This window comes from Wyeomyia smithii, chromosome 3, assembly GCF_029784165.1.
Source record: "Wyeomyia smithii strain HCP4-BCI-WySm-NY-G18 chromosome 3, ASM2978416v1, whole genome shotgun sequence".
In the NCBI taxonomy this organism is placed as follows: Eukaryota; Metazoa; Arthropoda; class Insecta; order Diptera; family Culicidae; genus Wyeomyia; species Wyeomyia smithii.
Genome location: NC_073696.1, coordinates 175,113,608 through 175,130,289, shown reverse-complemented (window position 1 = coordinate 175,130,289; position 16,682 = coordinate 175,113,608). Strand labels below are relative to the sequence as shown.

General features: G+C 35.0%; 1 protein-coding gene across 3 annotated transcripts in view; it reads right to left on the bottom strand.

Moving 5' to 3' along the window:
- Positions 1-11,294, bottom strand: part of LOC129732686 (serine proteinase stubble) — a 285,885-nt gene extending 274,591 nt beyond the window's left edge. For 2 of the 3 annotated variants that reach the window (XM_055693783.1, XM_055693784.1), the window contains exon 1: positions 10,756-11,293. The gene's annotated coding sequence lies outside the window, so the exon portion shown is untranslated. Of the gene's footprint in view, positions 1-10,755 lie in introns of all 3 variants that reach the window. The other variant, XM_055693785.1, reaches the window with a different exon arrangement.
- Positions 11,295-16,682: the final 5,388 nt, after the last annotated feature.

Sequence of the window (16,682 nt, the reverse complement as noted above, 5' to 3'; positions counted from 1 at the left end):
TAGAAATATCATGTTAATTTATTTACTATGCGAGCACCAAATCTAAACAAATCAACATTCGACGATAGCGATGATCCGTTAGGTCGTGTGGCGAACAAGCCTACATAAGCAGTCGTCTAAGGCCAGCTGCATCAGAACATGTGCGGAGTTTTGTGTTGTGACGGCCTGCTTCAAAGGGTTTCAGCTGGACAAGGGAAAGAAACAGTGCAGCTCGTTTAGTTATGTGTCAACTGAATGATGGATCACTGTCAAAATAGATCCGAAGTAGTATTATTGAGCGTATTATCAGAACAGACCCCAAGCGCAGTCAGTCTCAAGGGACTAGCTTCATCATGTTCTTTACCAAGGTCAATGTTGTGTAGGTATATGATAAACGATCTTGATGATAATAGATATAATTCTTTTAAATGTGTTTATGTATAATTTTTCGTTTCTTTAACCAACTGAAATGTTGAGATTCGACTATTCTATACTTTTTGTGTCGTGGGAATACAATAATATATATCTGAGCAATATAGTACATCCAAGCTGATTTCGAGGTACGATGCTGGTCTAACAAGCCAGTCGTCCTATGTTCGAGTGCCGGCGAGAAGACTATTAGTAGCGTCAGTTTTTATAGTCCATAAAAACAAATAATAGCGAAAGCCTCCTCGGCTCTAAAATAAGAAGAAGAAGTATAACGCTTGTTGTCTTAGTTTCAAAAAGAACAGTATACATTGATTGACAGAGTGACATAATGATATCTGAAATATCTTGTGAATAATACACAAAGTTCGATTAAAAGATAAATGAAAGACCTTAAAGCATGTTTTTGCTTGACTCCTTTATATATGCTTTATACGCACGAAACTTAACATCCACTAGGTTTCACTTTTTCACCTCAATACACTCTATATAGAAGAATGTTGTTTTAAAGTACACGCAAAAGTAGCAGACCCGTAGCTACCTAATGGGCAAGGGGGGCTTAGCCCCTCCATGCGTTTCCATTGCCCCTAACGAAATTTTCCAAATTCATATGAATAAAGCGAATTCTTTAACTATTCATACTTTTCAAATTATCTTCTGTATATTTGAGCTAAATGTATTATTTTTAAATCATTTCCTTCACAAAAACACGGCAGAAAAATTTCTCTGCCTTAACACGCAAAACGGAGTAGCTACGGCTCTGAAAAGTAGGATGGTGCGGAACCACATCAATATTGTGTAAAGTTAGAGCATCTCCTGTGTAGTTCTGAAACCAGTACGGTGAATGTGTGTTGTTCATAACGCATTTGGTGCTCTAGCGAATGTTCAATGCATTGGACAGCTCAAAAGCATTACACCATGAAGTATTAATCGGTGCTAGTATTGCCATGATAATTTGTACTGGACCAGTACTACTGGTATTGGAAATATTTTTCAGAATGCTGCTATCGTTAAAGCAGTGTAACCAGTAATCAATACTGATGATTTTGGTACTGACTAGATTAATACAAATAATAACTGATCGATCCACTATCATGAATCCGGTCATTCAATAACACCATCGTATCAATAGCAATTAAAAAGACATTGGGTTTGTTTGCAACATTTTGCATTTAACGACGACTCTGGTTTTATTCGTATGCATTCGGTTCCTCGTTACTGGCACCAGTGTCAGTAAATTCTGTTGCAACAAGGCTTGCCATTGGTTGTTTCAGTTGCTGACGGTGACTAGGGAGCCTTTGATACGCACCGACTCGCGAGAGTAACCAGCGGTTTTTTGAGCGCTCCAAAACTGGTCGTTCGCCCGAAACCGAAGTCTACTGAAACACCACGATTTTGTGTGTATTATACATATTCTGATTTCGATCTCTGTCGATGTATTCATTGCACAACTGTTGCGTTATGGATTCAATACATTTGTTGTGCTAATTGCAGAGCAATGAATGTGCGTTTTGACAGGACACATTGGATGATTAAAGCTTGAACTTTTGCGTGTAGGAGTACAATTGCTCGATTTTGAGCTTCAACGACCGCGCATTTTGTAGTTGCTCCTCCGTGATGGAGCTGAGCTGCACAAAGAACCACCATAAGATTATTAATTTGAGAATAATTTACACAATCGCTGTTGCCAGACACCGAGTTTACCTCTACATCTCTAACAACTTTTATTATTAACCATGATCAGCAACAGCCTATATATAAACTCTATATAAAAAAGTCCCTCTGACATCGAACGGTGTGATTCTACTAAGATTCGAACGTCAGTGTCACATCTTCGGCAAAGTTTCAGGTAATAATTTTAGTTTTGCGAAAAAATGGTTTCCAACAAAGAAATCAAAAACCAAATAAAATTTGATTATCTTCAAAAGCTCATATATTTTAAAATTTTCTTTTTTTTTATTTTAACTACAAAAGGCCCTAAACATTAATGGTTGTCCGATCTCAAAGAAACAGAAGCAAAAATTGCATTTTCTTAAAAAAAACGTTTGAGACCAAAACGGTTTGTGTTATTGGTATGATGTTTCTGGTAAAGTTGTGGCCAGTAAATTTGTACTTTCACGAAAAATATACACCGCAAGACAAAAATATTTTTAGGAAAAACCATTAAAATATTATTATAAACTAAGCATCCCAAAAAGCCAACTTTTTTAATATGAGATTTTTTACGAAAATTACGCAATGGCAGCTTAATATTTATAGTTGCTTGAACTTAGAGAACTTAGAAAAAAAAATCAATAACAAAAAAATATTAATACCTAGTGTTTTTTTATTTTTTTTATTTTGAAAGACAAAATTACTATCTACAACTTCACCGAGGACTCTATACCGATCAAACAAACTATTTGAGCTCTCAAAATATGTTTCATTTTCAATAGGCACTCGGCTCAGAAAAAAATCCTCAAGTAAGTTTTCCCATCAGCACGAAGAACAAAGAAATCAAGTTCACTGAGCCGAGTGCCTTTCAGAGTTGCAAAATTTCAAAACTGCAAAATGAAAATGATACAAGAGCAATTTCATTCTCCCTCCCTTCAAACTGATATTGAGTGTCACCCGTGTCACTGTGTCACTTATCAATGAAAATGTCAGTGAAATGAATGATATGTCTTAATTAATATCGAAATTATTTGATCTGAGCCAATCTATTCCATAAAGTCGATGAAGTAAGTATAAGCATCTTCATCCTCCACAACATAAACATCACTAAAGTAACACAGCGTGAGCGAAATCACAGTATTGCTGCCCGTTAGCATTATTACTGTCAACTGATAAGAGCTGATTAAAATAGTGCTGGGTGAAACTGATATTTATATTTTTCTGTTTCAACTTAAAATCTATCACTTATAGTGAAATTTGCAACCTAACTTGATGCCCGAAAACGTCATACAAATCAAATCTGGTTCTGGTTTTAATTTTTGCTAGTAAATAATAACTTTTTTCGTTCCTTTTTTTCTCCATGATTGGACTGCCATCACTTTTCAGTAACCTTTTTGCAGTTATTTTTTTTAAAAAAAAAACAGAATAAAAATTTTAACAACTGAGCTTTTTAGTATAATTTTTTACGATACACATTTTCCAGAAAGACAAAATTACTATCTACAGCTTTGCCGAATATGTCATATCGATCAAACAAGCCATTCTGGCTCTGAAAATATTTATAATCATACGTACACCCTGCACAAATTAGTCATAATTCAAAAAACAGATAATGGTGAGTTTGTGATTGTTGATTACACTGATCGGCAAAAGCCAAAAAATGCTGCCCCAAAGCTCGAAATAGCTGCCCTTGAAAGATTTATTATTTTATCATTCCTGTGAATTTTGGTGCCCCTAGTCATTACTAAAACACGTCAACTTACGTAAGAGTGACGCATAGTATTTGCTTGACGGGTTCGTCGCTTCAACGTTATGTTTACGAGAAAACTCATTCAAGTATCTGAAAAAATCTTGGTGCCAAAATTCACAGAAATGGCTAAAACCCTATATTTTTTCATGTTCAGTATTATGCAGGATCTCCAATTCAATTTTCAAAGCGTATTGCAAAGCTATTTAAATTATTATACCACAAGCTTAACCCTCTAGTGCCCGAGTTAATTTCTAGACGGGCTTCAATAAAATAACCATGAATCATTATAAACACTTTTTAAGTATTTATTGAAGCTTTTTAGAAGTGTGACAGAAGCCCGCCAAAAGGCGGCATTGGGCACTAGAGGGTTAAGTAATTTTTTACGAGTCGTTCAAGATGTCGGTGTGTGAAATACATTCAGTGGTAATAAACACTCGAAAATGATGAAACAACTCCTGTACCTGTGGTACAAAACATGAGCTTTCGATTGGTAGAAAGCTGATTTTCAACTTTACTTTTCACTAATTTTATATCACAAAGATATAATATATTTGCTGAATGTCGTGCTGTTCATCGGTAAATTCGGTCAATTTTTGAAGTAAACAGGCAGATGATTTTCAAATTTGGGATCTTCGAGGTTTTTTTTATATCTTATCAAATATACTCTGATGCATTTTACATATCAAATATTCATATTGTCCTAAATTCAATGTGATAGAAGTTGAAGTGTTCATGAAATTGAAAGTCAATTTCTAAATTTCATGCAAATCTACACCCACACTATTTGTGCAAAAGGTACCTTATTTTGTTGGGCCCTTAGATAAACACTTCCTAAAATAGGGTGGCTTAAAAAATCGACATTTTTCAAAATCTACAATTTTTAAAATCTTTAACTTTTCAACCGTTTAAGGGGAAATATCCACCAAAAAACTTTTTTCTTGTCAATTTTTTTTATTGGCTTAAATCATGCTGAAACTATCCTAGAATCAAAATATACATCGCCAAAGTACTGATCTAAACTCAAAATTCGTCATATTCAAAAGTACTTAAATATGAGTGAAAAGTTTGAGTTTTGCGTGGGATCGGACGCCAACCGCATCAAAGTCACTGAGCATCGCATGTCTGATATCGCAAAAGAGACTAGGCGCAGCCATACATCAGATAACAAAAAGGAAGAAGAGGAAAATAAAGCCCAGGTAGGACAACTTTACGGCGAAGGGATAGCTGACTGAAGGTAAAAAAAAATATTGGGGGCTTTATTATAGCGATTGTTGAGATTTATAGCATTTTGAAACTTCAAACGCGTTTTTCTCAAAACCATGTTTTCAAAATCGGCTAGCAGTAGAACTGAAAAAGTTTACATCCAATTGACTTGAAATTTTAACTTGAGCTTCTTCATTAGATTATCTAGTGAAGTACACACGGTTTTGGCGATTTATTAACAACAGCAAAAGTTATAACAATTAAAATCGATTTTTTTGTCGAAAAAGAATTTTTTTTCAAACCGTTGCCATTTTGCGAAGAAAAATTCTAAAAATATAATCATGTGTACTACACTAGCGACACTTATGTAGAAAATGAAAAAAAAATTGTTTTGGTTATAGGTGGCGTTGGGCACGAGTTCTACTGCTCGCCGCGTAAGAACTTTTTAAATAGCAATAATAATTTTTTTCTATTTTCCATGAGTTGCTTAATCCAATGATATATTATTTATATACCTTACATCTCAAATGTCCTTTAAAAAAATCATGAAAAAAGTCTTGTTTTTTTAGCATTTGGTGGATATTACCCCTTAACTGATTTTGAATCTTTTAGATTTCTCAAGAAATTTTACATAAAATATCAAATTTTCACAGAGATATATTTTCTATTTTGGATTTTTTTTCCCAAATAACAATTTCTATGCTTCAAAGCCGTGAACATATTTTAAGAAAGTTTTGATAGAGTCGTACCGAAACCTTTTTACACAGCAACACATTGCATTGGAGTACACTAAGGTCTTTTCTTACGCGTACCAAATTTGTATAAGACAACGCAGAAAAAGAGCTGCAAATAACACAAAGAAAAAGTTTAAACCTTGTTTGAATATGATAGTAGTCAATCTAAAGACCAAAATTCAACATATAAAATTTTAGTATTGAAACCAAAAATTGTGAATTTTTTCTTTTTTTGAAAAAGGGATATTTGATTACCTTTGGCAGAAAACGGAAAACGTGATTGAAATGAGGTCGATATCTTGTACGTTTTTGAGTTATAAAGGAAAGCAACCCGCGTAGAAAATGACCTTAGTTTAAATTAAAATCGCCTTGGAAAGTTTTTCAGATGGCTCATAAGATTCATGTTTAACTTCAATGCATTATTCGCTGTTTATAAATGGGAAACTATTCCTTACGACTACATTAAAACTTGTGTCGAAGGATTTTCTTTGTCTTAAGATACCCGATCAAACGATTATAACAAACGGGTAGCACAAATATATCTGAGATTGATAGAAATAACAAAGCCTGTAATATTCTTGATATGTCAGTATGATAAAAAGTACAGAATTATATCAAATTCCGTTACCATACACTTGAATGTTCAAAAGTGTGTTTTTTAAAGCATAAAAAAAGCAAAGCCCTGGTGCTACATTCCGATCCGGAACTTGATCTTCTGTTTACTATACACAGACTTCGCAGCCAACCGTTGAGTGTACAGGACAATTGCGGGGCTAGCGCTACGATCCTACTAACACTAACAGTCTCTCCCGAGTCAAGACTCGAACTTACGACGAATGGCTTGTTAGGCCAGCATCGTACCTCGAGACCAACTGGGGAGGCTGTTTTTTAAAGCATATTAATAACAAAAGTTGTTATTCAATTTACAAAATATTGTACATTCTAACTAATTCTCATTTTTTCTGCCAAAAACCTCACAAAACTTGCTATAATTTTAATTTGTAATAATAAGTAAGTAATTTTGATAGGTATTTTGATATTTTAACTATTAACGAAACCAAGTTAAGAACACAATTTGATACAAAAAGTTCGTAAAAAAATATCAAGATATAGGGTAGTATCGAGAGACTATAAAGTTTTTAAGAGGACATGTAGAATTGACATTAAAACAGTTTAGTCCGTTGTTGGCTTTCGTGGCATTCATAAAATTGTAGATTTCTTTACAATTGCAAGCTGCAATTATGGCTGATAAGTGGAAAAAAATTTAATAAAGTGGTAACTTCAAGCGGAAAAATAAGAGAAATTATCCTAAAATCTAACGACTTGCAAATTCCCGGTTCTTGGTACAGTTAAAACTTTTTCATTCGCCGATTGATGCACTTACTGGGAACACCATTCATGGAAAACCTCTCCGCTGGTCTGCACAATCTTGAACGAAAAAATAAAATCCTCATCTATACAAAACTTTTTACGAAATGTGTGTGAGTTGAATTGATTCATCTATCTCAACAATTTTTGTATCCTGTGATTCACTGGTTAGAGAGTAAATTACACTAAAACTTGAAGTAATTTGACAGCGAATTTCTACTTTGTTGATACATTAAATTTGACGATGAAAACGCCGGAAGGCGATGAAAGTGAAACTATGCAAATTGCAATTCTCGACATATTTATTGATGTTTCCATGAAACACCATGAACCAACGCATTTTTGATTATCATTCAGCATGTTTGTTCCAAGGAGAGTTTATTCATATAAATATCTTCAAAGTACTCAAAGATAAATCAGAAGAAATAATTTCATCACGTCACTATTAGTGTTTTTTCCTGTATGGACTCCCTCACTGCGACGTAGAGATATGCCCGGGTGTCTGCTGTATCCCGCACTTCTATTATTAGCAATACTAGCTATTGAGAAATGGCATGCTTATTATTATTGTTTATCAGTGCTTGTGTGTAATGTGATACTCTTCCTTGATGACAAAACGGACTCTGTAACCTTGCGACTATACAACTCCCCTCACTATTACTGTTACCGACTGATCAGAAAAATTTAAAAAAAACTAAATTCTACGGTATTTCAACTGCTACAGCTATTTCAGTATTTTGATCGTGAGTTTTTTTAAATATACATTTTACACAGTTTTGAAATATTTTTTTATATAATATATAAAATGTATTTTAATAATCTCATCTTTTCAACTTATAAGAATATACTTTCAGTTTCTTAACATTTTTTAAAGATGTCACATTGAGTATTTAAACCGGTATCCATAATTTTAATTAGTTTTAATAAATTTAAAATTGAAAAAAAAATATTGACCTGATCGAACTTTGCAGGTTGTCTACAAGTTCGACTGAAAAAAAATTCTCAATACTTCTAAAACTCAATTGACTATTTTCCCTCATAAGTCTAGAGCTTCCTCTCTCATGAGCATGAGCATGAGCATGATTGACCGCCCGCGGTTGCTACTCCGTTATTGCCAGATCAGCTGTAATTACACAGAGAACCAACGGATGATGCTTGGGACTAACATTCACCCTCAATGTGTAACAACTGATGACCTTAATCTTTATATCAGGCAATACCAGCGCCGGCCGCATCCGAATGCAGGTCAAAGGAGGAGTTTGTATAGGAATATGTTGACGTGATACTCGCTTTATTGGAAGCCGAGAACACCTCTGCACTTCCACGAGAAATCACTGGGATGTTGGAAAAAAGGGGTAGGGTTCGCAGCAGGGTTCGTTTTGGTAAACGATGCGCTGAATTCGAGCACCGGTTCATAATAACAAGTATCGTGCGAACGAGTTCATATTGTCTTTCACGGAAATCATAACGCGATCCGAACTCATTCTATTTGATAATGTAACACTGCAAAAAAAAGCTAACGCGAGGATAACGGACCTATGGCTCGATTTATACATATTGAAATATTCAGACACCTTTAATGATCTGATGACATTTATGGCAAATCAGAAGTGTAGTACATATAAGATATACAAGTAAAACGGAATATTCGATTGATGGTTTCAAGCTTAATCACATACGTAATTATCAACTCGCGACATTCAAAAAGTTTAAGGATAAAACACCGGCCTCATTAGGGAAAAGAGTATGAATTCGTATATGTCTTTCGCGTATTCCTCACAATTACGTTATCATACTGCGAACAATCACAAAAGAGCTCGATGTCGTTATTTGAACTGAAAACTACGCGCTACTCGGTTGTTAATTATCTAGAATCGCGTTTGAAGAAATATTTTAAAACGCAAGTGTTGTCAAGCCTGCTGATGTGTTTAACTGTTTGAGCACTCGTATTGTCGACCAAAGCCTACCTATTAATTGTAGAAACCGGCAAAGCTCCATGCATCCAAAGCCACAAGAATCCAAAAAAGTGCAAACGCACATATGAACCAACACACAGTCTCAAATTTGTTATCAAAGCGCCGTAATCATAATTAGAACACAATTATTGCGGTTTCATGCTACTTCGACTTAAAACCTAATTGAAATTATCGAAAACTGTCTATATAATGTTACTCAAAAGCTAGAACAAAATATACAAAAAATCAAAGAAATAATACTAGATAAACACCTCAAAAGGTCCTATCTGCCTTCACTGCTCTTACGGAGCATTCCTTCACTTTGGCAATGGTTCAGCTTTAGCAACTCTCCCAAGCGTGATCCTCGTTCAGAAGGCTAGAGTGATCCATCCGCTGTCAACTCGTGCAAATAACGTGTCATAAAAGGTGATTAATAAGTTGTGGTGATTGAATGAAAGTGCTCGACCAAAACATGGATGAAAGCAGACAGGACCCCCTGAAATGTTCCTTGTATCCAATTCACTTAACTCAACTAGTCAAAAAATATCAATACATGAACTATAGTTGAAAAACATCGATCGTTAAATTATCGCCTCGCATCCCTACAAAAAAGGGCCAAACGGTTCAGGTTTCGCAGTACCAAAATTTCCAATTAAGTCTAGAGCTTCCTCTCTCAAACCAAAAAATAATCACGTAGTTAAGATGAATGGGGTTTAAAATAGTTTGACATGGTCATGTACCATGGACTAATTAACGATAGAAACGTATTTCCAAAAAGCACATCTACAAACAAAGGGCATTAAATATTAAGGTTAAACGGGATTGTGGCGTTTTCCTATACAATTTTGAGGTTAGAGTTCTTTTTACTTCTGTATTTTGATCGTAAAAAATCCGGCTTCCACTAAATAAACAGCACTCAAATTGCTACTTCAGGCATGCAACAGTTGTGAAAAAATTGATCAAAGTTTCATGTACGTAGTTCACCTTAAGGATGTTAAATTCTCCCGTTGACAGGATTTCGATTTACAATTTATTTTTAACCAGCTTGTTTTTAGGCTGTTGTGCTGCTGTTGTTGTTGTTGTTAACAAGCGAGAATTTTTTTTTTAAATAAGTTATATGATGAATCCCCTTCCCAAGTAGGGTTGAATTTCAGTAAATGATAAACCTCAATTGAATATTTTAGATGGGTACCGGCAACATGAGTAGCGCCCTAGTATTTTAGTTAGAATTTTCAGTTATTACCTTGATGGTTTTTGTGCTTGGCTAGAAGTATGATGAATGTATGAAGTATGAAGTAATGTATGCAAGCAAAGTCCATTAAATATATGAGATGTTTATATTCTCTCATCAACAGAAATTCTTAATTTTGATCTGGTCAGGCTATTGTTTAACAAGGAAGTAAACGCTGCTAAGGATTCAGAATAAAATGCTGAAAACGATTTTGAAGTGTCCTCCTTTGTTTGGAACACTAGAATTACAGAGACATGCTGGTGTTGAAACATTAGTAGCTATATGAAGCGAAATTGCTGCCAACCAACTATTGGGATGTACTGTATGTTAAGACTTCTCATTATCAATTATCCTTTTATTACTCTACATTTTAAATGCAACGCGAGTTGAGGCGAAACTACATTTTACCAGCACGATTTTATCATCCATTACTAAGCTAACAAAAATAAGGCTTACCAGTTTTTAACAGCTATGTTCCAATATTTCAATAGCACCATCCACTTTCTTCCAATAATACATATTCCAAACCAGAATCGCACAACTGTGTAAAAATCACTTATCTTGGGAAACCGTCAGCCATGAATAAAACGAATCACTCAAATTATTGGTTCATCCTCTGTTAGCACTAACTCATCCCACGAAGATCTCACTTGCATCACATCGTTCTATCGACCCTCTGAGTTTACTCCTTACAATGCTGTTATCAGAGGAAGATTTACAAATCACAATCCAATACACTTGATAACAAACACGATACACCAACAACCCGACGAAACGAAAGTTTAACAGCACGGTGGCAAAAACAACACCTATTTAACCCATTAGTCCTTATTCAGAGTACCGGCATGCCGAAAGAATCCTCGACCTATCCAGCGCAGAAACCGCAATCGTGTCGCCCGAAATAAGCAAGAAGAATCTACAACGTGACTACACCGATTCGCAGTCGAAAGACCACTGACAGAGAGTTCAAGCTGTTGGTAACGTTATCGAACTTCATCGCAACAAACAGTGAGCAGACAGGCGAGCCAAGAGCGGAACAAGCTTATAGTGGGTTTTATTTTGCAACACGATATCAAGACGACCGCTCAAAGCCCGACAGCGGCCAATTTGGGCGGCTGTTACGGAGCACTAGAGGCGGCCACTCGACGGCAGCGGCTTAACGATTTCAAGGTAAAAGGTAGCCGCGACAGTGAGAATGAGAGAGGATTGCCCTCTTCGAACAAGAAAAACTTGAATTAAACCGGAGTAACGACTCGACGAAGAATGAATGAGAAAAAAAAGATAATAACGATATCCATACCGGCGAAGAAGAAATATGAAAGGCTAATAAGCAAATAACGATGGAATAAAGATCGGAAGAGAATTAAAAGAGGAGCTTTCAAAAAAGAGAATAGAGAGAATTTTCTACTGCCCCTTCCATTGTTGGGAGCCCAAATTGGGTGGCAGTTTTTTATGCTCCTATCATCGACCAAACCATTCTTCTATGAGCTCTCCTCGGGTGTTGAACACGGTAATCGAATAAGAAAAATCAGTTCGTCTCCGACTTGATGTACAGCCGTGAATTTTTCTCTCTACCGTTGATGTTCTTCTGGTCGGAGATACCACCCAAACTCTGTTACGACTCGACAAGTCGCAACAACATTAGCAGCTAACAGCCGCTACCGAAGCTGATAATGAGAAGGAAAATTTTCTCCCACTTTCCCATTGGCGGCGCAAAGCTATGTGTGTTCGAAACGGTATCTAATTGATTTGGATCTTGATCTTAGCTTGCGCAAAGAACTGTGCTTTCCATTAGGAAAAGAAGAAAAAGGGAGGAAGAGCAGAAGGCGGCGGATGCGTTTGTTGCACTGTCTATGACTAGTACTGATTTTAATGGGTGGCCACAGGTAGAATTTTATTGCATACTGCTGACGTTTTTTGACGTTTTACTTATCTAGAATACTTGGTGTTTTACATATTACGACGATATGAATATTTTATTATTCTTCAATATATCCAGTAACGGAATGTGGAAATTAATAGTTTTCTTATGCTGGACAGAAAAAAAAAATATTTTTTATGCATTAGAAGCGGTAATATTTTTTACATAATTAATTTGCACACATCTTTACTAGATTGTATTCTAGTGAATTGAAGAGTTGAAGAGTAAATATACTATTAAATATTTTGATTATGAATATATAAATATCATAAATATTTATATCATTCAATATGCATGGACTAACAAAAAATAGGGTATGAATATATGTTGATGTGTTTCGTGTAGATTGGTTATTGTATGATTTTGTAAAGATCGAATTTAATATTATTCAAAAATGATTAAAAACTAAGAGGTATTGGAAAAATCATCTCATTGCGCAAAAATATATTATCTTCTAATTGAAAATAAAACAACAATAATGGTTTTAGAAAGTCTGTGTTTTATCAGTCATTTTTTTTCCTTTTACCATAGTTCAAAATGTGGCGGCAGCTTTGCACAGTTGTGTGTTTTTATATGATTTTACAATATTCAATATACAATATTTACAATAATCACTCTAGAAGCAGAAATTTAAAATAAAAAAATAGTACGAAAACTAAAATTAAGGTTAAAAATGATGTGTTTGAATTACATTGCGGTTTCGGCAAAGTCTTAAATAAAAAAATTGCAGAACGACTTTATTAAATATAAAACTCTTTTCAATATAACCAAAACTGGCGCGCCGTTTCAAAGCAATTACACTTTAAAAGGTAATTCATATATTTGTTACTCCAAGGGTGTTCTGCACATGTCTATTTTGCTTGCTAGGCCTCTGTCGTTGCCACTCTTTGGTGTATAAACATTCAAAGAAAAAAATATTTTGCCGGCTGAGTGCGTGCGAGTTAAACCGGCTTTACAAAATGAGTGTATTGATGGAGTAGAAAAATAATAATTACTCTTTTCTCAGAGACCATTGGGAGAAACTTATTGACATTTTTTCGGACCTGAATTCTTCCATCCGTATCTACCACAATTGCTACTTAAGATTGCGTTCGAAGTTGGAGATGCTTTCCGTTTTCTGGGCTCTCGGTAAATAATCAAAACCACTGCCAATTTTCACTTTCCATTCGCTCGCTCGGGTATCCACTATCGGTTGCGTTCAACTCAATTGGGATTTAGTTTTACTCTGTTCAGTCATACGGAATACGTGCATTTTTAGTATCTGTCCGTCGAATTTTCACTTATCGGAGGCCAACAATTGATAGTAGCCATGGTAAAATAATATTCTTTTTTTAAATTCAGACGACGTTGTAGTCTATGGTTAAAATAATCAGAAGAACCTCATATTCCACATATATTTATGTATGACTATTTTTAGAATTTCTTGACCTCTGTAGATTTGAAGCACTTGAATAATAATAGTAAACTTATTCAACCAATTGTCGGGACATTGTGAAATAAATGCGCGTTGCACTTATATATTTTTATATAATTAATTGTGTATTTATTTCAGATAAGTGTAACCAAAGCCAATAGATAAATAGAACATTGTACATCTGATACAACCCATGTCAAGCACTGCGTTCCACTTTAAACCTCTCCAATCGAGATAAATAGGCGAATGACCACTAGCTAACTTTAATTTCCCCTTTCGCCGATTTGTTTTCAAATTTTCCCATTGTTACTAGCTGGTCCCGCTGCTACTGCCGATTAGCTTGCTGCGCAAGAGTGATCTATGGCTTTGTTAATTTTCCAATTAAGTGCAGCAAAACATTACAATTGTTTGTTGTTGTCGATTCAAGAGCGGCTCTGAAATTTTCTTTTCAATACACCTGAACCGCTACTGCTTTGATTGAGATGTATTTAAATACATGTTTTAGCTACAGTATTTTGCACACTCAGACGTGGTTGGAACCACCAGTACGCATAAGCGAAAGTTTTTTTTTCCAAATGAACTACCCTATCACATTACTAATTTGAAAACAATAATGAGTTAATACTTGCACTTTTCTTTTCAATCTTGCAAAACACTTCTGGTTGGGCCCTGAAGCTGGAAGAAAGCGAATGGAAAAATGTCATTAAAATCAAGTGGAAAACATCAGTGTAGTGAAGCTTGTCAAAACGGTAATCGACACGTTCAAACTGGATGGTTTATGGCGATGATACCGTTTAAAGGCTGAAAATCTTTAGTTGGTTATTCTGAACTGCAAACAAGATTGCCACTTGCCATTGCCATCACTAATTGAAATCGAGAGTGAATTGCTTTGTTTGTTCCAGTCGTTCAGGTTAGTGGCCGTCCACTGAAGGGTTCGTTGTTTCCCATCATTAAAGTCGTTTTATGGAAAACGATTCCATTTCCAGTTCTGCGTATCGATGAAAGGTGAACGTTCGGATGCAGTTTCCATGGAACGTTTTTGACATATTACGCAATTACGTATGTATTTACTTAATCAGTGAGTAGACTCATATCAGTCACTCAATTAATTCATAGTTTAACATAATAACACGTTTGTATTGTTGTACAATCGGCGTATATTGTTTTATTCAAATTATTATATGCAAATAAAGACTACTGAAGTGTTCCTAAATACTGTGCACAGTATTCTAACAGTATTTTACACCAGAAATTTCGGAGAATTTCCAAAGTTTACGGGTTTTCACTCTGTACCCCAACCAACAATATTCATTAGCCAACGCTGTAACTTTTAATCGATAATGACCTCAGACAAACTCGCTTTCTTTCTCGCAGGTAATCAAAACGTTTATAGACTCATTACTACTGTTCGTTAAAATTTCACTATTGTTTGGGGCACTTACCTCACCATCCTTCATATACTGTAGTGTTTATTTGCTATGAACACAAGAGTCGTTTTCACAAAATATTTTTTTATTATTCTCAATTACCCACCTAATGGAGAGTTGACCGCTAGGTTGAAATTGAATGATGTGGCTCCTCGGTCATGATTTACGAGAATATTTATTTCTTGAATGCAGCTTTGACTTTTCGAATTTGAACATTTTCCTTTTCCCTCACAACAACTCATTGGCAATATTTAAAATTATGATTACTGAGTTATTATTAAAGAGTCTTTTTTATTAGTATATTCAAAACATTTCAAATATAATACCAATAGCGCGCAATATAATAAAAAAAACCGTGGTAATCGAATTTAAACTACTGGAGAAAATTAACGTCAGATTACTCGTTTGGTTTATTAACCTGAAAAAAAGTTCTCTCATTAATTTTTCTCCCTAGTTTTTCATTTCGGTAGTATAAGGCACAGACTGCAATGCGACAAATTTCCATCATTCTGGCTTTATGATTCGACAAACTAAAACAAGTATTTTTTATCAGTTACCTGTTTTGAAACAGAACAGCATTGTGTTTTTGTGTAGCTTGAAAGTACAAATTTGGTAACATTTAAATAGCCGTGTTGAGTAACTTTTTTTTTTCAAAATAGTTCATTATGTGCATTAAGTGCTTCAGCAAAAAAAAAATATTTGATGTTACCGCCTAGCACAGCCTCTACAGATTCCGGAAACATGGGCACTGCGCATCAATATCCCCTTATTTGCTTTACATTATACGTGCGTAGAAAATTTAAACGAAATCGAAATAGCTGTTGCTAATTCACCAGGAAAATTACGCTAAAATATCTCCGCGATAATATATGTTTCTTCGTTTCACGGTTTACATCACACTCGTAGCCACAGTATCGAGTTCGAAGATCTTTAGACATAACAATTTAGAAACATAACCGAACTAAACATTGGTGCAAGGTGTTTAGCTTCGTATATTACCATAGAAGAAATAAGTAGTTGCAAATGTCGTAAAAATTATATACTTTACCAAGTAAGTGCATTGTTCCAAATTGTAAATGCGGACCATCTTTTATGCTCAAAATAATTGAATTAAGAGAAAACACAAAGTTGCTTCGCACAAACAAGCACAATTGTTATGCAAAAGTAAGAACATAATAAAGCAGAATAGAGCATAATATAAAGTAATGAGTAATTGTAACGATTTCATGTGTTATTATGAAAAATATAATACTTGTAATTAAGGTAACAGTTTAAGAATATTTTTGTGAACCTATTTCATCTCAAAACCGGACGATCTACAGTTGCTAGTCAATCATTTGTAAACATTCATCCGAACGTAAACAATCAATTGAATTATTCATCACTGTTGCGCCACTTGAAGACAACCAGTGACCACCACGACGAAACCAAGCTGAAGAAAGTGTCCTTCAGAATATTAATCATCGAAGATCCGCGAACGAAAGTGATTCATTTTGCCCATTCACCCGTACCACTGCTGACCAAACGATTCGGTTGCATAATTAACTAGCCTGTGAAATCGTTTTTGGTGTCAAGTGACTCAACATCCTCAATGACAATGCAAGACAGTCGCATTTGTGTA